Source organism: Leopardus geoffroyi, chromosome B2 (genome assembly GCF_018350155.1).
Source record: "Leopardus geoffroyi isolate Oge1 chromosome B2, O.geoffroyi_Oge1_pat1.0, whole genome shotgun sequence".
NCBI lineage: Eukaryota > Metazoa > Chordata > Mammalia > Carnivora > Felidae > Leopardus > Leopardus geoffroyi.
In genome coordinates this window covers 12407307-12432214 of record NC_059332.1, presented here as the reverse complement: position 1 = coordinate 12432214, position 24908 = coordinate 12407307, and the positions used below count along the sequence as shown (strand labels likewise).

The 24908-nt window shown below is 43.8% G+C and overlaps 1 protein-coding gene across 11 annotated transcripts in view; it reads right to left on the bottom strand.

Annotated features, from left to right (window-relative positions):
- The window catches only part of ATXN1 (ataxin 1), a 424117-nt gene that overhangs the window by 361499 nt on the left and 37710 nt on the right, over positions 1 to 24908 (bottom strand). Inside the window, exon 1 of one of the 11 annotated variants that reach the window (XM_045497317.1) lies at positions 568 to 672. The exons of the other annotated variants lie outside the window; for them this stretch is intronic. The gene's annotated coding sequence lies outside the window, so the exon portion shown is untranslated. Of the gene's footprint in view, positions 1 to 567; positions 673 to 24908 lie in introns of those variants that run through there. 11 annotated transcript variants of the gene reach the window in all.

Here is a 24908-nt window from a genome sequence, read left to right as displayed (position 1 = left end):
TTCCCAGTAGGAAGCAACACAGTCCAGAGCTTAAAAAAATAAAATTCTTAATCTGCTCAGGATGAAACACACTGCTTAAAATAAACTGAATGACACCTAAAATGATCTGCTGAATGAAAAGAAACGTTCTTCTCAGTCAAAAAAAATAAGCTATTAGGCAGCAGTGGGAGCTTACTCTTGTCTTCTTCAATTACATTTTTACGAAACACACGTGGCAGATAGTGCATGCTTTTTAGCCTCTCTCTCCCAATCCCAGGGTCTTCTCGGACTTTCCCCGAGGCTGCCGGCCAAGCTGATGGTCTGGGCAGGCTCTTGACAGCGAAGGTGTCTTAAAGGTACCCTTTAAGAATGAGCTCGGGCAAGGATTCGGGAATGGACTTCTTCCTCTGTATCTGGGGTACAGACTGAGAAAACACTCCCTGTTCCGCCTGTGTGGTTATTATGTTTCTGCCGAGTGCACATCTCGCTGTGCTCTGGCCTCCCCCTCCCTCCTGCCCGCCCTCCCCGGGGCCATTCCCGGCTGATCAAAGAGGGCCGGAGGGAGGGGAGGGCCAAGTTTAACCTTACCAGGAGATCGGGTTGTCTGGTGCCCAGCAGAAGTCCTGAGATAACGCCTGAATCGTCGTGGCCATTTACACAGCAGCACAAGGCTTACATGGCCGACCCAAACAATATACCCCAGCTCCCCCCGAGCTCCCCGTCAGTCCTCCGGCTTCCTAACCACCTCCCACAGACCTCCGATGTGGGCAGGAGGAGGTGAGAACTGCTTACGGGTGGGCCCTGGGAGGCAGGAGAGGCTGGAGAGGAGACGGAACAGGCAGGCCGGCCCCCGAGGGTGTGCAGTGGTAAGCAGACATTCTGTTTTTAACTGCAAGGCTCTGCTTCCTCAAGTTTTCACCTAATTTCCCTAAGTGGGAAACAGATCTTAAGAAGCAAGAGCAACTGTCTGGAAAAGCCCAACTGGGGAAAAACAAGGATCACCTTTAAACTTTGGTTTTACTACAATCAGCAGAAGAAACGGGGGGTGGGGGAGAAAGAAGGAAGATCCTGGGTATAGTGATATCCCAACACAGGCAGGACAGGAGTGAATGTCAGCGTCTAAGGTCACGGCTGGTAAACAATAAGGTTGTGATTTTCTTGCTTAAAACAAATTCCTGTTTGAAGACGCCATTAAAAAAAAAAAAATCCAGACACAGAAACCACACAGAGAAAGAGAAAGAGAGAGAGAGAGAGAGAGAGAGAGAGAGAGATTACCCTAAAAATAAACCGCCAATGAATTTTTTATACCACATTTTGAAACTAAAGACCGACTAGCCCAGGGCAGTGGTCTCAGGGGACAGAGCACCTGGGCTCTGGACCCAGCTAAGCAAGCCATTGTCCCTCTGGGCTATTCATTTCTTAATCTAAAAACAGGGGAATGGAGTGAACCATCTTCAAATTCCCTTACAACTCTGAAATTCACGTTACAGCCTCCTAGAACAGTATCACAGCTAGGTTTAAACAAAAGCACGTGAATAAGAAAAAACCCTTGGCACCTACCAGCTCCATTCTAATGTTACGATGGGCTCTGGGGTTATGGGGTTAGGGGTGATGCTTCTTTGCCTCCTAAGGTGCTTAATTTGGGAAACGTGCACCTCAAATCAAAAAGAACAGAGGGAAAATGGGTGACGGGCATTGAGGACGGCACTTGTTGGGATGAGCACTGGGTGTTGTATGTAAGCCAATTTGACAATAAATTATATTCATAAAAAAAAAATAAAATAATTACCCAAGGGAAAAATAAGCAAATAAAAAATAAAAAGAACAAATGTAGGACAGCTGTGACATCCACCACCGTGAATGGCTTTGATGTCCCGGAACCCCACATTAGCAACAGTTAACGTGGCCGAGTTTTATGCCATGTATATTTCAGCACAATAAAAAAAAAAAAAGTGAAATCTATATAAAAGGGGAAATTACGATGCAGCCCACGCTGGAGGAATGCTCTGGAGGTGGGCACTGCATTAAAAATAATAATTATTAAAAAAAAAAACATGGCGTTTGGTTTTCATTTCCGATTTTAATGTGGTCTCCGGGGTCTGCTGAGTACAGCTTCTACTTCCACCCAGGTAGGAGAGAAAAGGCTCATTTGCTGTTTCACAGAACGGTTCCTCCCCTGTCTTTGCTGCCCTCTCCCCTTCCCCACAAACCCTGTCTGTCATCCTCCAAAATCTGTCAAGTGCTACAAATCACTCCTAAAAGCTCTGGGAGGCACCCCCTCGAAGAATCCGCACAGATCAAAATCTCAAGTGCTTGCCTGCCTAGGGACTGCTGTAATTTGAGGTGTTGCTTCCTTTTAAAGAATAAAAAGCAGATGTTCTGAGCTGATGAAAGTAAACGTCCTTTCAACACATCTCTTTCTCTCGCACTTGAAACTCTTAACCAGCAAGAAGTGCTTCTCACACTCCGGCAGGTCATTTCTGCACTTTTTGCTTTTGCTTTGAAGTCACAGCACAGTAGGACTCTACACCTGGGGTAAAAGGATTCCTGACAGCCTCTTGAGGGCACCCCAAACAAGGGCGTGTGGGCAGAGAGCTGCCCCGATCCAACTTGTAGCACCAAGGACGGCCGCCTGCCTACGTCACAGCTAACGGAATCCAATGCTTCTTGGCAATCTTGACATGAAGTCTCAAAGCCACATACACAGGCTTAGTCATCTCCAAACTCCTGCACAAATATATACCTAAGAACTCACTCTGCAAGGGGGAGGGAAGGCAGTACCAAAGGGACCAGTGAATTAAGAGATCTAATCCTAGCTCCACCAGCACGTTGGAAGCCTCACGAACCCTCTGGGTCTCTTCTCTCTATAAAATGCGCAGAGTGGACCAAAGCCCTCAGAGTGCGTGTGATAGACAGACTATGGCACAACTACCCACAGCAATTCACACAGCAAGCCAAAGTCGAGGTAGCGACTAGAAGGGTAAGGGGAAAGCAAGGACCAGCAGTGAGTAATGAAATCGATAGCACTGGCTTCCAGATCCACCTAAAACGATCAGTAAACTCGACCATCTTGCCCAGCCCCGTATGAGGTTCTGCGGAGATGCAGAAGGAAGTCTGGTCTTTAGTGAAACACCTGTCAGACGCAGACGCTGAAATGCAGTCATGGAAGGGAAGAAAATCAAGTAAGTGAGACAACCAGTTCAATTCTTCCATCTAGAACACAAAGAAGCCGCAGAGGCCCCTTCGGAGGTCCAGAGCTGTTTATCCAAGCACATGCTAGACCACTCAGCTCTTCTGCTGGGCTCCCCAGGGCACCGAGTGGGGCCTCAGTCCACCCAGCTCTCCAAACCAGAAGGCCCTGCCCTCTCACTCACCTCCAAGGTCTGATTCACCTTCGGGTCCTTAGATCTTGCCTCATTCACATCCCTCCAATCTGCTTCCTCTTACACGCCTGTCATCTCCACGATCACCACACGCTTCCTGAGAATAAGGGGCCTGAGTGTCCTGGCCCACGCGGGATCCCCGACACACAGGCCGGCGATTAGCATGGAGCAGGTGCTCCACGGTCGTTAAATAAACATTCCCCTGTCACCTGAATTTCTAGAACAGTTTCCTCTTTGGTCTCCCTGCCCACCACCTGCTCCCTTATCATGCCACATGCACAGCACTGGAAAAATGAGGTTTCTAAACCACACATGTGACTTTTCACAGCCCTGTCTCTGGTCCTCCAGTGGATTTAGGGGTTTGCATTACATTCCGGATAAAATCCAGGGTCCCGTGTTTGCACACAAGGCCCCTCCTGACCTAGCCCTTGAACCTCTCCAGCGCTGTCAGGCCTGACTCACTGATCTGCTTGTTACTCCTTCTGTCTGTCCATACACCATTCTGCACTTGGTTTCTGGTCTCTCTTTGCACATGCTGTCTAAATCACTCCTCATTCTCAAAAGCTTAGTTTGAAGGGCATGTGTTCTGAAAGCCTGCTCTGACTCCCTTTTCCCCAGTCTGATTTAGGTGCTCCTTCTCTGGGGTTCTGTGTTCTGTGCAGGTATTCATGAAATATTTGTGAAATTAATGAAGAATGGAGGAAGGGAACATGGGAAGGAGGAGGGGGGAGGAAGGGAGAGGGAGAGAGAGAGAGAGAAGCCCCTGAAAAGATTGTTTCTTAAAAGGTTAAGGAGGGGCGCCTGGGTGGCGCAGTCGGTTAAGCGTCCGACTTCAGCCAGGTCACGATCTCGCGGTCCGTGAGTTCGAGCCCCGCGTCGGGCTCTGGGTTGATGGCTCAGAGCCTGGAGCCTGTTTCCGATTCTGTGTCTCCCTCTCTCTCTGACCCTCCCCTGTTCATGCTCTGTCTCTCTCTGTCCCAAAAATAAATAAACATTGAAAAAAAAAAAAAAGGTTAAGGAAACTAGTTAGTGTCAGAAATGGGACAAAAATCCAGGCCTCCTAGTGGCACCTGGGTGGTTCAGTCAGTTGAGCGTCTGACTTCGGCTCAGGTTATGATCTCATGGCTCGAGAGTCTGAGCCCAGCACTGGGCTCTGTGCTGATGGCGTGGAGCCTACTTTGGATCTTCTGTCCCCACCTCTCTCTCTCTCTCTGCCCCTTCTCTCTCTCTCGAAAATAAATAAATCTTTGAAAAAAAAAAAAGATTCAAGGCCTCCTAATTTTCTCTGATGGATCTTCTTCCTCCAAATCCATTCTATAAATGTTTTTCCAAGGATCTCTTCTCTTTCTCCCCCTGTCACATCTTGCTAGAAGGCCCCCTATAGTTTTACCAACTACTCTCAAAACCCTGTCTTCTATCATCTCCACACGGATATACGCAATTATCTGCTACCTAGATGTCTCATCGGCAATTCAAATTCAAAATGACAAGGAATACAAATAAAAGAATATTATCCCCTGCTCTCCAATGCAAAAACAACAAAAACACTTCTAGAGCACCTGCCGCCTTCCTACGCCCATTCATACAGCCATTGAGACAGAAATGTGGAAATCAGCCGTCCAGTTTTTACATGATCATTTCTATACCAGGATATGTCATGTAGTCTACATGTTTTACCTCACTTAACCCTGCCAGCAAAACTCTAGTAAGAAATCGTGTGACTGAAGGGGCGCCTGGGTGGCTCAGTTGGTTAAGCGTCCGACTTCAGCTCAGGTCACGATCTCCTGGTCCGTGAGTTCGAGCCCCGCGTCGGGCTCTGGGCTGATGGCTCAGAGCCTGGAGCCTGCCTCCGATTCTGGGTCTCCCACTCTCTCTGCCCCTCCCCCGTTCATGCTCTGTGTCTCTCTGTCTCAAAAATAAATAAACATTAAAAAAAAAAAAAGAAATCGTGTGACTGGAACTTGAAAAATAAAGAAATGAAACATATTTACCACTCAGGCTTAGCTCCATCGACTTCTTTCTCCCACACGCCTCAAGTACAAACACATCGATCCTTCCACGGAACTTCCACTATCATAAACTCTTCTGCACTACTGCAGAAGACCCCTAGAGGTACCTCTGCCTCCGATGTTACCCCAATGAAATCTACCCTTCACTTTGCCAGAAGCATTAACTTTCTTAAAGATCAAGTCAAGTCACTTCTGGTTTCAAACAAGCTGGGGGAGTTGCACAGGCTGCGGACTGATACCCATCTCAGAGTGTTGGCCATTAACAAACACTAGTAGTCAGGGAAACTCTTGGAGAAACTCAGAAGGGTAGAAATTGGGAAAAACAGCAGTCTGAGACAGGAGAGGTATAATGGTTATGAGGTGGGGAGTAACTGGGGGAATAATGAAGTCACTGGTAAGTCTTAGAGAAAGCTAAGTTTAGGTTAAGATAAAAGTAAGAATAATTATATGAATAATATAAAATATCTTCTTTTAAATTAGCCAAAGAAAATTCAATCTAGCCAAAGGAAGGAAGGAAAGGGTTAAAAAAAGAAGCAGCAGCAGCAAAAATAAATGGCACGTGGAAAACATTAGACAAAGCTAAAAAAAAAAAAGTCTTATTAATAAAAGTAATTATAATTGGGTATAAAGTCACTACTCAAGTAACAGTAATACTGCATCCAAACTATATACAATATGTGGGGGAAAACAGTGATCCATTTAAAATGAAGTGTAAAACAAAGATGAAAATAAGGAACTAAAAAATATGAACGAAATACAAACAAGATCCAGGGTAGCACTTTTATTATCAAATAAATGGAATATAAGGTAAAAAAAAAAAAAAAAAACATTATAAGTGACCACAAAGGACATTATATATTGGCAAAAGGAACAATTAATAAAAAAAGGTCTTATGGTCACGAATATATATGCATCCAACAAAACGGCCTCAAAATATTTAAAGCAGTACTCAGTGACTCAGTCAGTTAAGCATCCGACTTCAGCCAGGTCACGATCTCGCTGTCCGTGAGTTCGAGCCCCGCGTCGGGCTCTGGGCTGATGGCTCAGAGCCTGGAGCCTGTTTCTGATTCTGTGTCTCCCTCTCTCTCTGCCCTTCCCCCATTCATGCTCTGTCTCTCTCTGTCCCAAAAATAAATAAACGTTGGAAAAAAAAAAAAAAAAAAAAGCAATACTCAGTGACTCAGTCAGTTAAGCATCCGACTCTCAACTCTCGATTTCAGCTCAGGTCATGATGTCACAGTTTGTGGGTTCGAGCCCTGCATTGGGCTCTGCACTGACAGCACGGAGCCTGCTTGGGATCCTCTCTCTCTGCCCCTCCCCTACTGGCTCTCTCTCTCTCTCTCTCTCTGTGTGTGTCTCTCTCTCTCTCTTTCTCTCTCAAAATAAATAAATAAACATTAAAGAAAATAAAGTAACACCCATGGAGAAAATTTTAAAAATTAAAAAAAAGGAAATTTTAAAAATCCTCCCTATTTCTGGAAATTAAAAATACTTACTATTAAAAAAAACCTGAAGGAAATAAAACGGAAATAACAAAATACAGATACTCCTTGATTCACAATGAGGCTATGTCCTCATAAACCCACTTTAAGTTGAAAATATCCTTATTCGAAAATGCATCTAATAGGCATAACCTGCCGAACATCATAGCTCAGCCTAGCCTACCTTAAACATGCTCAGAACGCTCATGTACTATACTGAAAAGGAAAAACAGAATAACCGTATGGGTACAGAATGCTCGTCAGTGTATCAGCCGTCTGCCCTTGTGATCACATGGCCGACAGAGCCCAGCCCGCATCAGAGGAGAGGATCACACTGTATATCCTAGTCCAGGGAAAGATCAAAATTCAAAATTCAAACTGCGGTTTCTGCTAAATGCGTATCACTTTTGCTCTCATATAAAGCTGAAAAATCGTAAGTCAAACCATCTTAAGTCGGGGAACGTCTATATTGAGTTATGTAACAATGAAAGTATTTATTATATACCTAAATCTGTGCCATGTAGTTAAGCCAGGAGGATTCACCACAAGTGGGTGATTGACATCTGAACAGCCTACAGCTATTGTAGTCACATCCGTATCAGCAGCCTTGTAACAAGGAGAATTGCCAGAGGTAAAGGACCATTTTATCATAATTAAAGGGTATATTCATTAGGTAGACATGATAATCCTAAAAGAGGATGCACCTACTAACAGAAAAGAAGAAAAATTTTCAAATCAGTCATCTAGGAAGAGGAGAGCAAATTAAACCCAAAGGATGGACAAAGAAGGAAAAAATAAAGATGAGAGCAGAAATCAATGAATCTGAAAACAAGCAGCAGTTCATTCTTTGAAAAGATTAATAAAATTGATTAACTTCCAGCCAGACTAATCACAAAAGTAAAAAGAAAAAAAAATAATCAATATGAGAAGTGAAAAGGGGGATATTTTCAGAGATCCTACAGACATGAAATAGACAGTGAGGAAACATTATAAATAACTTTATGGCAATAAATTTGACAACTTAGATGAAAGGAATAATTTCTTGACAAATGGAAAACATGATTTACGAAAATATAACAAAGCATAAATTAAAAATGTGGATAGTTTGCTCTCTGTGAAGAAACTGAATTCATTATCAAAATCCCTGGCACACCATGATGTAACTGTTGTGTATCCTGACTGTGGTAGAAGGTATACAACTCTACGTATGTGTTACAACTCAGAGAACTGTTCACCAAAAGAAAAAAGAACACTTTCCTGTATATTTTTAATCACAGTGCCATACTTTTAGAACCTTTGCACAAAGAAAACTCTAGGCCCAATGGTTTCACTACTGAATTGCACATCTTTTTAAAAAGAAATAAAATATCACAAAAAATTATTTTAGAAAATGGTGAAGACAGCAATAGTCTGCCACACATTTTATGAGGCCAACATAACACCAACACTTAATAAACCTAGTAAATACTATACAAGGGAAGAAAATTAAAGATAAATATTCTTTTTTAAATCTTTTTTAAAAATGTTTATTTATTTTTGAGAGAGAGACAGAGCACGAGTGGGGAGAGGGGCAGAGAGAGAGGGAGACACAGAATCCGAAGCAGGCCCCAGGCTCCGAGCTATCAGTACAGAGCCCGACGCGAGCCCCACGTGAGCCCAATGCGAGGCTTCACCTCACAAACCACAATATCATGACCTGAGCCAAAGTCGGACACTTAACCGACTGAGCCACACGGGTGCCCCATAGGGATAAATATTCTTAATGGTCCCAGTTGTAAATATACATAATAAGATATTAAAAGAATAGGTAAAAAGAATAGTGATAACTATCAGTAACTTTTTCTGATCCCAGAAACTGAAGGTTAGTTTAACATTTAAAATCAATCAATGTAATTCACCATATAGAGGAGAAAAGCTATAGGACATCTTATTAGATGCAAAAAAAAGAACTACGTGAAATTCAAAATCCTTTGCTGATAGCAACAAATAAATCAACATCCCTCAGAAAATCAGGAATAGAAGGAAACGTCTTCAAGCCAATCAAGGACAACTATGAAAAACTCAGAGTTAACATCACAGTTAACGGTGAAAGGGTGAAAGCTTTCCCCTTAAGATAAGGAACATGGTTATGTGCCCTCACTAGTAAGTGAATTTAGCAGTCCATAAGACACAAGGTCAATTAACAAAAATCAGTTGTATTTCTTATCTAAACATTAAAAATTTTGAAGATGAGATTCTATAAAAAATAAATTTATTATAGCATCAAAAAACATAAAATACAGTTAAATTTTACTAAAAAAAAAACCCATTCAATGCCTCTGCAAAAATGGGGAAATGTTATTGAGAGAAATTAATAAATAAAAGCACAGAGAGATATAGTATATTTTCAGATTGGAAGTTCTCAAAATTGTTAATAGGTCAATTGTCCTCAAGTTGATTTCTCATAGTTCAATGCAATCCAAACAAACTTCTAAAAGAATTTGTTGTTAGCCGTGCAATTTGTTTTATTCTGTTTGGTTTTTAAGTTCTTATTTTAATTCCAGTTAGTTAACATGCAGTGTTATACCCTGTGCCCATCACCAAAAGTGCACTTAAAAAGCATTTTTTTTAATTCCAAGTCAATGCTAAAATGTATACGGAATTCTAAAAAGCTAGAACGCCCAAAATAATCTTGAAAAAGAACAAAGTTAGAGGACTCACACTGCAGCCTTGCAACAAAGCTATTTTAATCAAGTCAGTACAGTACTGACATTAGTACAGCATGTGGATCAATGGAATTGAAGAGTCTTGAAACAAAACAAAGATGGTCACTTGAGTTCTAACAAAGGCAATTTGATGAGGACAGAAAATATTTTCCATAACTGTTTCATACATTCCAATAAATGTATGCAAACAATTTTGAATCTTGATCCCTACCTCACACCATACATTAAAACTAATTTGAGATAGGTCATACATTTAAATAGTAAGGCTAAATTTAAAAGCTTCTGGAAGAAAACAGTAGAATATCTTAGTAACCAGAGGGTAAGCAAAAAGCTATAAAGACATAGAAAAAATATATGTACCTTAATAGATTATATATTACAATTCATTAATATTAAAAACTCCTTACCCAAAAATGCAGTTAAAAAATGAAAAAAGGAACCAGAGATAACACTGGGGGGGATATGTGGTCATACATATATCAGACAAAGGGCTTATATCCAGGATATATATAGAACTCTTACACATCCAAAAAAAAAGGCAACCAACTCGATTTTTTTAAACGGTCAAGGGACTGGGACAGACACTAAACATATGGCCAAAAAGCATATTTTAAAAAAAGGGGGGTGCTCAACATCATTAGCCATCAGGAAATGCAATTAAAACCATGTGATACTTCATGTAGCCACTAGAATAGCTAAAATTAAAAAGAACGAGAACAATAAATATTGGCAGGATTCGGAGTGACTGGGACTTTAATACCCTTGTAGCATACAATTGCTACAACCACTTGCTTCATGAGAAGTTTCTTATAAAGTTACACACCTTACCCTATGTCCCACTTAATCCACTCCAAAGAGAAATAAAAACATATATCCACAAAAAGACTTGTACGAGAGCATTTATAGCTGTTCTCTTCAAAATAGTCAAAATGTGAAAACAACCCACATATCTGTGAACAGGTGAATGGATAAACTGTAGCATCCACACACAGTGGAATACTGGCCAGCATTTTAAAAAATAATGAAGTCTTGATGCATGCAACAATGAGGGTGAATCTCAAAAATGTGTTGAACAAAAGAAGGCGTTTACAAGAAAACACACACTGAATGATTCCATTTGTATGGAGTTTGAGAACAGACAAAACTCATTATGGTATAAGAAGTCAGAGGCTGGATACGGGGCCATGGGAATTGACAGGAAGGAGGAATAAAGACTCTCTGGAGTGATGGAACCATCCTACATCCAGATTAGGGTGCTAAGCAGAGGTACCCATTTATCAAAACTCATTGAACTGCACCTTTAAGATAGATGTTGTATTTCAGTGTATGTAATTCTGTCCGCATCAAAATGAAATGTATTCATTAAAAGAAAAGACGAATCTTCCATCTGGAGGGTCTGCCTGGGGATAAAGAAACAGTGAACAGAGACATGCTTCAGTAAAAAAGGCCATACAAGGGAGCCGGTAAGCGAGAAAAGCCAAAGGCAGAGGCACAATAGTGGTCTGGCAGAGTAAGAAGAGAAACAGAGAAAACTGAGTCAGAAGGGGAAGGTACAAGCCAAACAGGAAGACACGAGTGAACTGAGCATTAGAAGTAGAAACTAAGAAACATATAACTGTGTTTCAAAATAGCCCGGCTACCACATTAAATCCAAACAAGGATCCGAGGCTATTTTATTTGGAAATTGTCCTCTTCTTCCCTCAATAACTCTGTTAATCAAATCAGAAGCAAGAAGAGAGGCATTCAGTAAAAGTATGAATCTGAACTCATCCTTTTTTTTTTTTTTTTTTTTTTTTTTTTAAGTCCACCACCTTTCATAGAATACCCTCCCGGAGCTAACATCCTGCCTGTGGTGCCTGATCATCAATAAACATCTCGATGTTACCGTAGTTCGCCATTTATATCACTTATGTATACATGCTACAGTAATGAGATTCACAATCTATTCATTCCCTTAGTAAGTGAATGAACCTACGATCACGAGTCCCTCGAGGGAGTCTCCTAGTTAACTGAAGCCCAAACTGGCCTCAGGAACCAGAGATAACATTTCCCCTCCTTCCAGTTGAATTAATAAGACAAGCGGGAGATGACTCACACACACAGTTGATGAAGCAATGAATGCCAACTCTCCCCCGCTTACTCATCCCCTCCAGTGAAAGAATCACATAGAAGTATTAACCCTGGCTGAAAAAAGAGATGCCACGGGAGAAAATTAAATGTTACCACACACCAGAGCCATAAGGGATGAGTCAGAGGGTTCCTGTCCAAACCTTCTGAATCTGGAGGGTCGTCTACACGATTAGTCGTCTACACTGCGCTAATCAGTGCTGCTTCCTCTATCTCAGCTTAACAATGCTGGGTTTACAGGAATAGCTTTCTGAGACATTCCTACAAAATTAGCTTACTCACTGCATTTTTAAAAAGGAGAACAGAGCCAAAGACATCGCTGGCCTCTGGTGCACACACACGTATGAATACGATCGTCTCCGCGTTCTGAGCTGATGGGGGGTAGTAAGTTTGCCGATGTTACGTAGGGTTACGTGGGCGAGAACCGCTTGATCCAAAAGTCACTTTGTGTTTCCACAGGCTGAGGTATCATGAGAGAACCAAACGTTCAGGAAAAGGAACGAAATCTCAGAAAACATCCAGTTTGGGTGATTTTGGTGTGCGTGCATGGGAGGGGGTAGTGAATACTGAGTAATTCAGTGATGTGCTTTTTCACAGTGTATACAGTTCTCCCACCTGCCCGATACCCGCCCTCACCCTTCAAGTGTGGCCTCTGGGACAGCAGCACCAGTATCATGGGGGATGTGTTAGAAATGCATATTCTCGGGGCTCCTGGGTAAGATCAAGTGGGTCAGTCGGTTAAGTGTCTGACTCTTGACCTCAGCTCGGGTCTCGATCTCCGGGTCCTGAGTTCAAGTTCCACACTGGGTTCTGCCTACTTAAAAAATGCATATTCTCAGGCCTCACTCTATAAAATCAGAAACCCTGAGGGGGGAGGCAGGGATCCATGGTAGCACAAGCCCTCCAGGTGATTCTGACGCCTGCTCAGTTAGAAAACCACTTGCCCCCAGGGCAAGACTTTCTGACCCACCATCTCTGAACCCCACATCTCTGTGCTGGATGGACAGCAAGGTCATCTGGAGTTTATCGCACTGGGGTCCAGAGAGCTGCTGTCACGTGTCCATAACCACAACGCTGACGAGCAGCCAAGCCAGCACTGAAAACAACTCATATGCATGGCATTTTATAATCCGTTCAAAATGGATTTCCAAAATACCCCTGTGAGGTGGTCAGAACTCTTACCGATTATTCCTAACTCACACATGAAGAATCTGGGCTCAGGGAGGCTAGTGACTTAGTCAAGCCTATTACAAAACCAAGTAACAGAGCGGAGACCAGACCCCCATTTCCTGATTTCTGGATCTGTGTTCTTGCTGCTCATGGTGAACGTTTCGGCACCTCGGCGGTGTATGCCCATGCATGTGTGCAAACACCCACGTGTGTGAGAATCTGCAGACTGAGAGACGATGGTAAATAACAAAAATCACGTCTTAGCCTGGACTCGAATTTCACATTAAAAATAATTCAATAAAACGTAATAGTCAAATTTTGACTGGCCCCATCGGCACGTATGACTGCTACTCTAATTTCTCACTGCCACCCACCTTTATGAGCTAGCCCCCATATCCCTAGATATAGAACACCATCTGACTGAATTGAGACACAGTTGGGAAGGCACCCATTACCACTAGCATTTGTAAACAGCTACTCAAAAAGACAGGAACAGCAAATTCCCTGAAGCCCTTCTGATCTGTTCCTTTCTGTTGTTGGTTTCCTTTTTAGCACTTATTAAAAATACATATATTCATTTTGGAAAATACAGAAATGACAAAGAAGGAAATAAAAATCTCTCAGATGACACTTAACACTTATGCTGTCTGACTTTTTCTAAGCATAGGCGCTTAAATATTTAATATGTAAATTTCAGCTCATTTTTTTAAAAATTGGAATATGCCACGCATTGCCTCGTATACATTCTTTTGAAGGTTCTAGTATGGGTACAGGCTAAATGGCAGGGCTCTGCTAAATCCTAATGAAAGGAGGTACTTCTGTGCTAATTCTAGTTTCAACATGTTCCAGGGAGGAGTTCATTAATTCATTAAACTAATAAAAGAAATTTACCCTGGGTGAATTCTTATCTAGATCAATTCCAGGAATTAAGAGCCATGGAACTTGCCAGATAATTCACAGGATACGGTGCCAGGAAGTCATGCCATTAGGTTTCGCTAAACTCTAATCTCTGCCCGGTCCCTTGCTTTAGGTATGAACAGAAGTGGCTTCTTTGGCTTTCCACATCATTGCCGAAGGTGGAGGTACACTTTCCCGTCCTCTCCAGGCCCCCTCCTCTGCCCTAATCCAGGCCTCCATTATTTCTCACTTGGATAACGAAAAGGTCTTACAACTCCCCCCTGTCGACTCATCCTCCATATTGGGTCAGATCTAGGGCACATCGGCCTATACCACCAAAACCAGTAAGCATCGCTCGGCACCAACCTCTCGCTACAGGCTTTTCCTACATTTATGGTATCTCCGTACCAATCTGAAAAGGCAAATGTTGCCCTTAGAGGGAAAGACTCTAAAGCTTGCAGAGATTAAACAACTTGATACTCAAAGTCACACAGCCAATAAAATTTGTAGCCGCTTGACTCTGGAACCTGGGCCATTCACTTACTCACAAAATTTCATGACTGTCAATAGCGGCAGTTCCTAACATTTTTTAATCAAAAATTTTGGACACTTCGGGCAATTACTTTTATTCAACATCTATTTTTATTCCGTATCTATTGATCAAGAAAATATCCAGTGAGCAAAAAGATGCTATTAATCTATAATAGTATCAATGAAGTATTTACTTATTTATAATGAATTATAAAGTTATTTAATAATTATTTATCAACTTATTAATAAATAGTGTAAATTTATAGTTTATAACACTTCAAATGAGTTTTTGGTTGATGAATCATAGTATCAGCCAGCTACATATATTGGGGAGAAAGCTGTTTCTATATTTGTGGTATTAATTATTAAATCTAAAGATGCTGCTCAAGATGGCCCTCTTTTATAAGAACTGTGGTTGCCCACGTGTTCTGGAATCTATAGGTCAGAAACTTCCAGAATGTAAACTACACATCCTTATCACGAAATGCCATGGGCTCCACAATTTGGCCCCAATCTACCTTTCCAACTCTCTCACTATGGTCGACAAGTAGTCCCAAACTTCATGCCTAGAGGGCCCCAGGCCATTTCTACCGCCTTTCTCTGCCTGCAAGACTCCCAGCTCAAACATCTCTAATTCTTTGAAGCCACTCTGACAACACCACTACCTCCTTAAGGCCAAATTAACACCATCCTTCCTCTACATGATCACAGCCTTGTTTTGTGCACGGCCCTATCAGAACACCCTGCAAAAAACAACGTGCAAATATCTGACCATTCTCATCCACACTTCCTGCGGGTAAACGCATTATTCGTTCATCCATGTCCCTAGCCCTTATCTCCGTTCCTAGATCTGGGAGGTATTATTTGTAAGATTAATAAATGAATATCAATGCCAGCCTGGCTGGCGATTTTATCTGGTGAAGTCAGTTTGGAAGGCAGGGCCGGCTACGAAAGAAGCTAAATTTCGTTATGTTGTAATGGCTGATGGCTTGTAAACGGTAAAGCTCACAGTGTTCCTCCTCCAAAAGTAGGGGCCAAAAACTCACACTAGGAACCAGAAGGTTTGAATTCAGCTTCTAGCTCTCCCACTAACCAGCTCTGTGACCTTAAGGCAAGTCACATTCTTTCTCTGATCCCTCCATCTGTTTACTGAAAGGGCGGGGGGGGGGGGCAGCAGGCGGGGGGGGGGGGGGGTACTTCTAGTTCCTACTTGCAGCAATTATGACTTGCAAATTCTACAGACCAGGGTTGGCAAACATGTTCTGAAAAGGACCCAAGAGTAAGTGTTTCAGGCTGTGCTGGCCTCCAGCCTCTTTCGCAACTACTCAACTCGGGGCTGTGGTTGTAGTGCGAAAGCACCCGTAGACGGCAGATCAATGAATGGGCATGGCTGCGTTCCAATAAAACTTTATTTACAAAAACAGCTGGCAGGCTGGATTTGGCCAGCAGGCCATAGCGTGCCTACCCCTGCTCTGGACGAATGCCTCCATATTGCTAAGCCACTCACAGCGCTTGATCTGAAGGGATAACTCGTGGAATGTTTATCCTAAAGTCACCAAGGGACTTATTCTTTCCCCGCTGGGAACCTGGAAATGGGGAAGAGGGATGGCCTAGTCAGAGGTTTACAGCAAGAACAAGATGTAGTGGATTAGAATGTGCACAAAGCCAACTGAAAAAAGAAAAGCATCATCCCCACCATTACCACCCCTACCCCCAGGGCCCTGGACAGCAGCCGATGAAAAGACGATGTCCTCAAAAGGGAAGTATAGTCATTAAAGCTAATGCCAAGGTTGTTGGGGGGAGGGAGTCGGCTTCACTGGCAAGGCCACCCTGCCGAGAGGTCTCCTGGGACTTGTAGCCATTGATCAGCGTTTCTGATCCCGTTAGAGACACCAGGCTTCTCCTGCCATGAGCAGAGCACCAGGCTGTGCCAGCGTGGGGCCACTCAACAGTAACACCACGCTCCCTTGTTCGACTCCCCGCTCACCAAGCGACCACTTGCCTCCACGCGATATCCCTTCAGGAAACGTCGTGTGCCGAGACACGACTGCTACCTGCATCCAGGTGGCAATTTCTCAGGATGAACCCATAAAGCAGCTTCCAGCTAGGATTTATTTACATTCCCACGTGGCCGGACCCAGAGACAGAATGTGCTGATCAAGTGGACCTAAGAATACGTAAATGACGTCTTGCGTTGTGAATTAACTCCCTGGCACAGTCACGCCATGCCAGGCTCACGTGACGTAGCTCCCTGAGTCCGGCGTGGCGAGGCCTGGACACAGACCTGCAACCATCTCTGGGCTGAAGGGCCGTGGCAGCCACCAGGGCGGGGAGATCGGGCGGCCCTCTGCAGTGGCTAACACACCCCTTCCATGTCTGCTCCTTTTCGACGGATTTCCCCAGTGCCTCCTGGGACAACAGGCCAAAGAACTCAATGCTTCGGGACAAAGTTTCACGTCTGCGTCCCTGTGAGTGGATGTGGACTGGAAACCAGCACCAGATTTAAAGAAGTCCTCTAAAAACCAGAGCGAAGTTAGTAAGAGCCAACAGCAGTGCCCCGGTAGAGCTGCCACAATCGGGCGCAATCGAGTTTACGTTTTTTTTTTGTTTGTTTGTTTGTTTTTTTGAAAGAAACCTAAAGCATGGTGAAGGCTTAATGATGTCCAGAAAATGCTGGCCCTTTTGTCCTACTAAGCTGAAAAACAAAGGCTCAGTACGGGAGTTGGAAAAGTTTTGGCCACAAAAATGTAACGGTGAATTTTTTTTTCTATTAATATGCCCGGGGCAAAATGAAAGAGAGGGCACGAGAAGGTCACTACCTGCTTCCCTAAATCATGCCAGGATGTGTGAGGCCCAACGCCCCCAGCCCGAGGAGGGCCATCAGAGCTAAGGGCAGAGGCGAGGAAGAACCAAGCCCCTCCTTTCCTGTGAACCGTGGCCCAATCTGCTCTCCTCCCCCTGTTCCAGAACTTCTACCCTAGAGGTCATTCTCATACTCAAAGAAGAACCGCTTGGAGCAAGGAAGCTGCTAGTTCTCAAGGAAAACGCTTACTTCCACATTTCGCACTGTTTCTCTGGAAGTGGACTGTCTGGTTGCACAATCCAACCAGGAATTAAATATTATGTGCTCGCTGGGTAAGTTATCAAGACGTAAACACACAGCTACAGCAGAGAACTGCGAAGAGGTTTAACACTGCGACTTGGGTGAGAAAGAACATTTCCCCCGCTGTTTGGTCTTTAGATAGGTTTGCCCTCGACCATAACGTGCCCACATACGTGTGTGCACGTGATGTATCTATACGAGGATAATCGTGCACTTTTGTTCCTCATCTGTCACTTGGGATTTCCAGGCAGGACCATCGTTAAGTGCATGTACGTAGCAAGATAAAACTCTCATTTTCTACGTATTTCTAGGCATCATCATTTTAGAGGTGGCGTTTTTTGGTTTTGTTTTGGTTTGGGGGGTATTTTTCCCCCCGCTGTCCACTCTACTTCTTAAGGACTGGGTATAATCTCCCATCCCATTTATCGCAGTGCCTGGCACACCATGAGTACAAATTTTGTGGCTGACCTCACATTATCAATTCCAATTAAGAGAAATCCAGCCTTTCAAGTGAATCTTACAACATCAGCAAAACACCACACAACTGAAAATTTTAGTGCCCTGCAGCTCTCTATCTTCTCATATAGAAAAGTATTAAGTATTCCTACCTCAAAAACTCCCCCAGGGCAGAGTAAACACGCCTGTATTTCCAGATTCCCCCAAAGCACAGGATAAAAGAGCAACTTTACTCCATTTGTGCAAATTCAGAGATCACCTTTTGCATTCACGCTAAACAGCTAAATGTAGTAGCAGGCTGTCAAAAACTGTCAAGAGAAATAATTATTGATTGGAGCACTGAAATTAAAAAAAAAAAAATGAATGAAGGTTAATAAATGAAGATGGCTTTAAGAATAAGCACATCATCCCAAACTAGAAAAATCAGTGACTCTGCCAATCAGGCCTGCCGGGCTTAGAATATAAGATTTCAAAGGAAACGATGATATTTACGAAATAACAGCCAACCACACACGGCCTTTATGACAGCCGGCGAGAGCTGAGCCAGATTCTCCTCATGGCCCCGTCTTACTGGCTTGCCTTCTTCTTCTGGCCCTGATCGAAATACCAGGTGGTCATCAGTCTGTGATGGTCATACTAATGGACTGAGTCACCGTCTCTGCTCCACGAAAACCCTCCCCTTAGGGAGGTGGAAGTGAGGGCGTCAGACGCTAACCATGTCTAGGCTGACAAAGCTCAAACTTGCATCTTGCTACATATGTCCAAATACATCTCCATTGCTCACAGTTCGCATGTCCAAAACAGAACTCCGGATGTCACCACTGCTGCACCAACCTGGTCCTAAACCAGCTTTCCCCCTTCTGGGTGAAAGGCACTGCCCCCCTGCACCTTTCTCTTTTCCTTCCTTGCTACTTACTCCGTCGACAAACTCCCTCTGTGTCACCCGTGATGCAGACAGAAATCTACCCATTTCTTTCCATCGTTGCCCCTGCCTGGATCACTGAGATAGCTTCCCAGATGGTCACCCTGGTGGATTCTTCATTGCCTGTAACCATTTCCCCATATCACCAGAGCCACCCTTTTAAAATACAGGAGGTGCCATCCTCCCTCTGCTTAAACACCCTCAGTGGTTCCTGTCATGGGAGCCATTAGGGAACTCAGTGGTTCCTGAAAGGTGGATTGCAGACAGACATCCCAGAACCCGTAATAGGGTTAAGGATCTTGAGATGAGATCATCCCGGGTTACCTGCATGGGCCCTAAGTGCAATGACCAGTGTCCTCAAAAGAGACAGAAAAAAAACCCAAAAAAACAAACAAACAAACAAAAAACCAGGGCACAGACACAGAGGAAGAGGCCATGTGAAGACAGAGGCAGAGACTGGAGTGATACTCCCAATAGTCAAGCAATGTTGGAGACACAGGAAGATGGGACCAGGGAAGGACAGACTCTCCCCTGGAGACTTCAGAGTGAGTACGGCCCTGTAGACATCCTAATTTCTGACTTGTGCTCTTTCGAACAATGACAGGACAAATTTCTGCCATTTTAAGCCACCAAGTTTGTGACAAATTTGTTAGGGCTGCCCAAGGAAACGAATTCTCCCATCCCATCTAGAACGAAATCCAAGACCTTCTGCGTGTAGCTCCAGACTCAAAGTCTCCTGACCTCAAGGCCTTAGCCTGGCCATTCTCTCAACAGGGAAGGCTCTTCTCCGGATTCTCACGTCTCACCCCTCCGTCACCATCCCAATCTTCCAGTGCTGGCTTCTGTACATCATAAGTCACAGCCTCTGAACAAATGCCGCATCCTACCCAAACAATCCCCCTCCCTGTCGCCGTCATTCTCTCTCCCCTACCATACCTTGTTCTCTTTGTTTCTCTGGAAATGCACAGGCTTACTCTGTGGTCAGTGTCCCCAGTGAGGAGGTAAGCTCTCTGAGGGCAGGGACCTATACAACATCCGTTCCCTGTTATAACCCCAGTGCATACAACTATGCTTGGCCCAGCATAGGGCCAGTCAATAAGTATCTGGTTGGATGGGAATGAATAAACTATCTTCCTTTTCTTCCACTAATTATAAAAGCCTGACTTGGGGCACCTGGGTGGCTCTGTCGGTTGAGCAACGGACTTCTGCTCAGGTCATGATCTCGTGGTTCGTGGGTTCGAGCCCCGCGTCGGGCTCTGTGCTGACAGCTCAGAGCCTGGAGCCTGCTTTGGATTCTGTGTCTCCCTCTCTCTCTGCCTCTCCCCCTCCTCGTGCTCGGTCTCTCTCATCTCTCAAAAATAAATAAACGTTAAAAAAAAAAAAAAAGCCTGACTTGATAACACCAACAAGACATATTACCTTCAGCTTTTCTCCCTGTTTAACCGAGCAGGCTCCTATTGTTTTTGAGAATATCTGAGGGTTACAAGCACTCCCTGACTCTCTTCTATGAAAACTCAGTTCATCAAAAGGTGGCTTTTCCACTTTCATTATCTAGATCAAGGTAAAGCACTGTGTAAAGGAGAAGTTTCAATGCCTTCCCCGGCAGCCTTGTGACCTCAGGTAAATATCTGCCCTCCCTGAGTCTGTAGAGAGGAACGCTAAAAGTCTCTGTGTCTATGTCCCCAGGACTGCTCTGAGAAGCTACCGAGGTAATTTGCCCAACAAAAGATTTCTGCAGATATGGGGCAGGCCAGGTACTGGGCCGGCATGGTGAGAACAGCTAGAATCCAGACAAGGAACATCTGCCCTTATCAGCTGTACATCTGAGTTCAGTTTTGCAAACTGTCAAGTGTTGTGCGAACGTAAAGGTACAGGAGAGTTGTGCTTGACACATCGAGCGGATAAGCAGATCCTTATTTCCATACCACGTTAAGTCTTCTGGCTCCGCATAGTTCTTTTTTTTTTTTTTTTTTTTAATTTTTTTTTTCAACATTTATTTATTTTTGCGACAGAGAGAGACAGAGCATGAACGGGGGAGGGGCAGAGAGAGAGGGAGACACAGAATCGGACGCAGGCTCCAGGCCCTGAGCCATCAGCCCAGAGCCCGACGCGGGGCTCGAACTCCTGGACCACGAGATCGTGACCTGGCTGAAGTCGGACGCTTAACCAACTGCGCCACCCAGGCGCCCCTCCGCATAGTTCTTAATACGAATGTAAACTAGAAGCCAGTTCTCTAAAGATTGCTATTACCGTCTTCACTCGATCATGCACACATTTTCCCAAATGCGGCTCATTTGTCTCACACTGGGCAATTTCCAATACAAGAAAAACGCGGAGCTACAGCGAACAAGGGTGCAGCATCTCGTCGGCTCAAAATGCAGATGCTACGAACCCGGAGGCGTGGCTTTTCCCATTATTTCAAAGTACACAAATTGGTTTAAGTACCTACCGGGGATGCGTGCGGGGCCAGCTTGGTGTGACCATGCCGTGGGCCGTTTTGATAGAGCAAAAAAGGTAGCCTATGGCCTGCTCTCTGTACCTCCGCCTTAGTATCCTCTCCACAAAGGGCTGTATATCTCTTCATTGTAAACGAGAGCTTCTTACTGACCTTCTGAGGGACACACAATCCTTTGGGGACCTGACGAAAGCTGCACCCGTCTCCCCAGAAAAACGCACGTCCGTGTGACGTCACTCCGTGTGGTGAGTCGGTCACCGTGGAGCCACGGGAGCTCCAAGAGCCCCGCGAGCAGGAGTGAAGACTCCCGACCACCTTAGCGTGGCGTCAGGCAAACGAGCTCCGTCACACGGCCCCCTCCCCTGGTCACCCCGCGAACCAGGCCGCGCCAGCTGAGGTGGGGGGAATGCAAGACGGGTGGTAAGGACCCCAGGCTCTCGTTAGGGATTCTCCCTACTGTCTGCGCGCTGTGAACCAGCGAGGGGATGTGCCCTTATCAACCACGGCTGCCCGGCGCCCCCCACGGTCCCAGGCTCCAACCGGCGGGAATGGCTGGAGAAGGTACAAGAAACAAAGAATCTTGAACTTTCCATTTTACTAAAACGTCTTGTTCTCTTTTATTTTTATTTATTTAGTATTTTTTAAATGTTTATTTTTGAGAGAGAGAAAGAGAGAGACAGAGCATAAGCGGGGGAGGAGCAGAGAGAGAGGGAGACCCACAATCCGAAGCAGGCTCCGGGCTCCGAGCGGTCAGCACAGAGCCCGACACGGGGCTCGAACTCACGGACCGCGAGCCGAAGTCAGAGGCTCAACAGACTGAGCCACCCAGGCGCCCCTCTTCTTGTTCTCTTTTAAATCCAAAATGTACTTTTATGTTAGGCGTGTGTGGAGTGATGAGGAAAAATAATACATTTAAATGGATTAGCCTAATTAAAAACAAGATTTTTTGTTTCTCCCTTTTTGTTCAACAAAACTGATTCTGTACGCTGAGCCCTGTAACAATTGCTTTTCTTGGCTCTGTGGGTGCTGAGCCCCTAGTAAATAATGAAAAAAAATTCCAAAATAACAGGAAAAGTCTAAAATTACACAGAGAAAATATGTCAAATGACAAAGCCTCTGAGTCATTACCGTTACCACACCTGACTATATCAGCCTCACCAAACACTAATCATACTTCTGCAATAAGAATGTAGGTTCTCGGGGCGCCTGGGTGGCTCAGTCGGTTAGGCGGCCGACTTCGGCTCAGGTCATGATCTCGCGGTCCGTGAGTTCGAGCCCCGCGTTGGGCTCTGTGCTGACAGCTCAGAGCCTGGAGCCCGTTTCAGATTCTGTGTCTCCCTCTCTCTGACCCTCCCCTGTTCATGCTCTGTCTCTACCTGTCTCAAAAATAAATAAAACGTTAAAAAAAAAAAAAAAAAAAGAATGTAGGTTCTGTAACTCAGCTTCTTGAGGAAGTTGAAGCATCTAACTTGCTAAAGCCGAGCAGACACTGTTACTTCCCTCATTCCATGTACACAGCACAGCAATACGAGTTTCCTACTCTGCTCCAAAAGGCATTATGTTCAGGAGCTTTTTTTCTTTTTTCCTTTAAAAAAAAAAAAGGAAGATTTTTCTTCCAAAGAAGGTATAAAGCGTTTTTATGTAAAAACATTGTGCATTATCATGCATAATGTTGTCTTCAAATAATGCTGGTATGCTACATTTAAAATATTTAAGGTTAGGGGCACCCGGGCGGCTCATTCGGTTGAGTGTCCGACTTTGGCTCAGGTCACAATCAGATGGTTCATGAGTTGGAGCCCCACGTCAGGCTCCATGCTGACAGCTCAGAGCCTGAAGCCTGCTTCGGATTCTGTATCTATCTTCCTTTCTCTCTGTGCCCCTCCCCTGCTCATGCTCTGTCTCTATGTTCCCAAAAAAAAAAAGAAGACATGTTAAAATATTTAAGGCTACATTTATATAAACATTTATGTAAGCTTCTTAGAAATAAAGAAGAATTCTGCTAAGGATTAAAAGTCAGTGCCATGATTTATAAATGATTTCCACTAAAAATTCGAAACTTTGAATTCTTTAACATTACTTTTCAATATAGAAGAGGTCATTCCTTCAAGAAACAGATGGCATACTTATATTATCTTTCTTTCCTACTTCAGCATCTCACATGTGCTATCTCTGGGGACATTTGCACTTTATAAAAAAGATACCTTTTGGGGAGTCGTTAAAAGGTAGTCTACCCTGATGCAGCTAAAATGAGTTCAATTACCCACAGTTTACAAAAATCTTACTGCTCTAGAGCAACCAAATTATTACTTAATCCTAAAAGAAGGACCAAGAGAAAAACACTCAAATACGATCTTTTATAGATAAAATAAAATTGTGTCATGTATCATCCCTTTAGCCAAACCTTTTATTTATAAATCTAGCAAATTTTCCTGCGTAGGCTGAATTTCCTTAAGCTTTTCTGGACAAATCCCTGCATTCAACAGAATAAGTTCCAATGTGTAGTCAGAAAAGATGCTCTGGAGCATTAAGATAATTACACAATTTTAACTTCTAACTATATATGTATTTTTAATTAATGACATAGTGTACTTCCTTGCTTAGAAGTTAATTTAAATTACAAAGCATCTGACTTAAAAATTCCTGAACCCAACTTGAAGACACAGAACAGATGAACACAAGGGAAGGGAAGCAAAAATAATATAAAAACAGGGAGGGGACAAAACATAAGAGACTCTTACATAGGGAGAATGAACAGAGGGTTACTGGAGGGGGTCTGGGAGGGGGGATGGGCTAAACGGGTCAGCGGCATTAAGGAATCTACTCCTGAAATCATTGTTGCACTAGATGCTAACTAACTTGGATGGAAATTAAAAAAAATAAAATTAAAATAAAACAAAATTCCTGAACCCAAAAACCATTAAAAGAAACCGCTCATGAGTCAAGCAGCTTCACTAAATATTTATTGCAGTATTAACATTTCTCTAATATGAAAGTTTCTGGCCATCATGTAATTTCCAGTTTGTGCCCATTTTTACTCCACGGTGTTTTTTAGCATAAAACCGAAGCATGTTGATTCTGGTACAAATCATAAAAAAGACTATGAGGAGGGTTCAAAGTAACCTCAAGCACGATGACTTCACGTTCAAAAGATTTTTCTCATGTTAATAACATTTAAATCTTTGCCTCTGTCTGACTCACATGCCTCAGACTAGAAGTTTAGCCCAATCAGCTATTCCAGACAGGTGAGGAAAGAGCTTCATTGTCCTGAGCACAAAACGAACGGCACTCCCTTTCAGCTGACTCAAGGCCAAGTATGGACAAACTTCATGAGAATCTGAAACAGGTGAGGAGGAAAAACGAAATTCCGAGCCCCAACCCGGGAGTTAAGAATCGACAGAAAGTCCATGAAATCTCGGCAAGCGTTTCAATTGCCTTCCTGGCGAATGCGAAATCCGGAGCCCCAAGGCTTTCGGATTCTGTGGGCATCAAAGTTTTTTTCCAAGCATGCACGGTGATGAAAAGAGTGACGGTATCTTTCCTGACAGAGGCCTCTTAGCAGACCAAGGGTTCGCGCTGGGAGGTTGTAAAGTTTACTCCATCCACACGACCGGAACAAGGAACCACATCAATAGGGCAGAAGTAGCCACTGGAGCGGTCTGTTTACTACCTGGCTCCCATCTAAAAATTCCA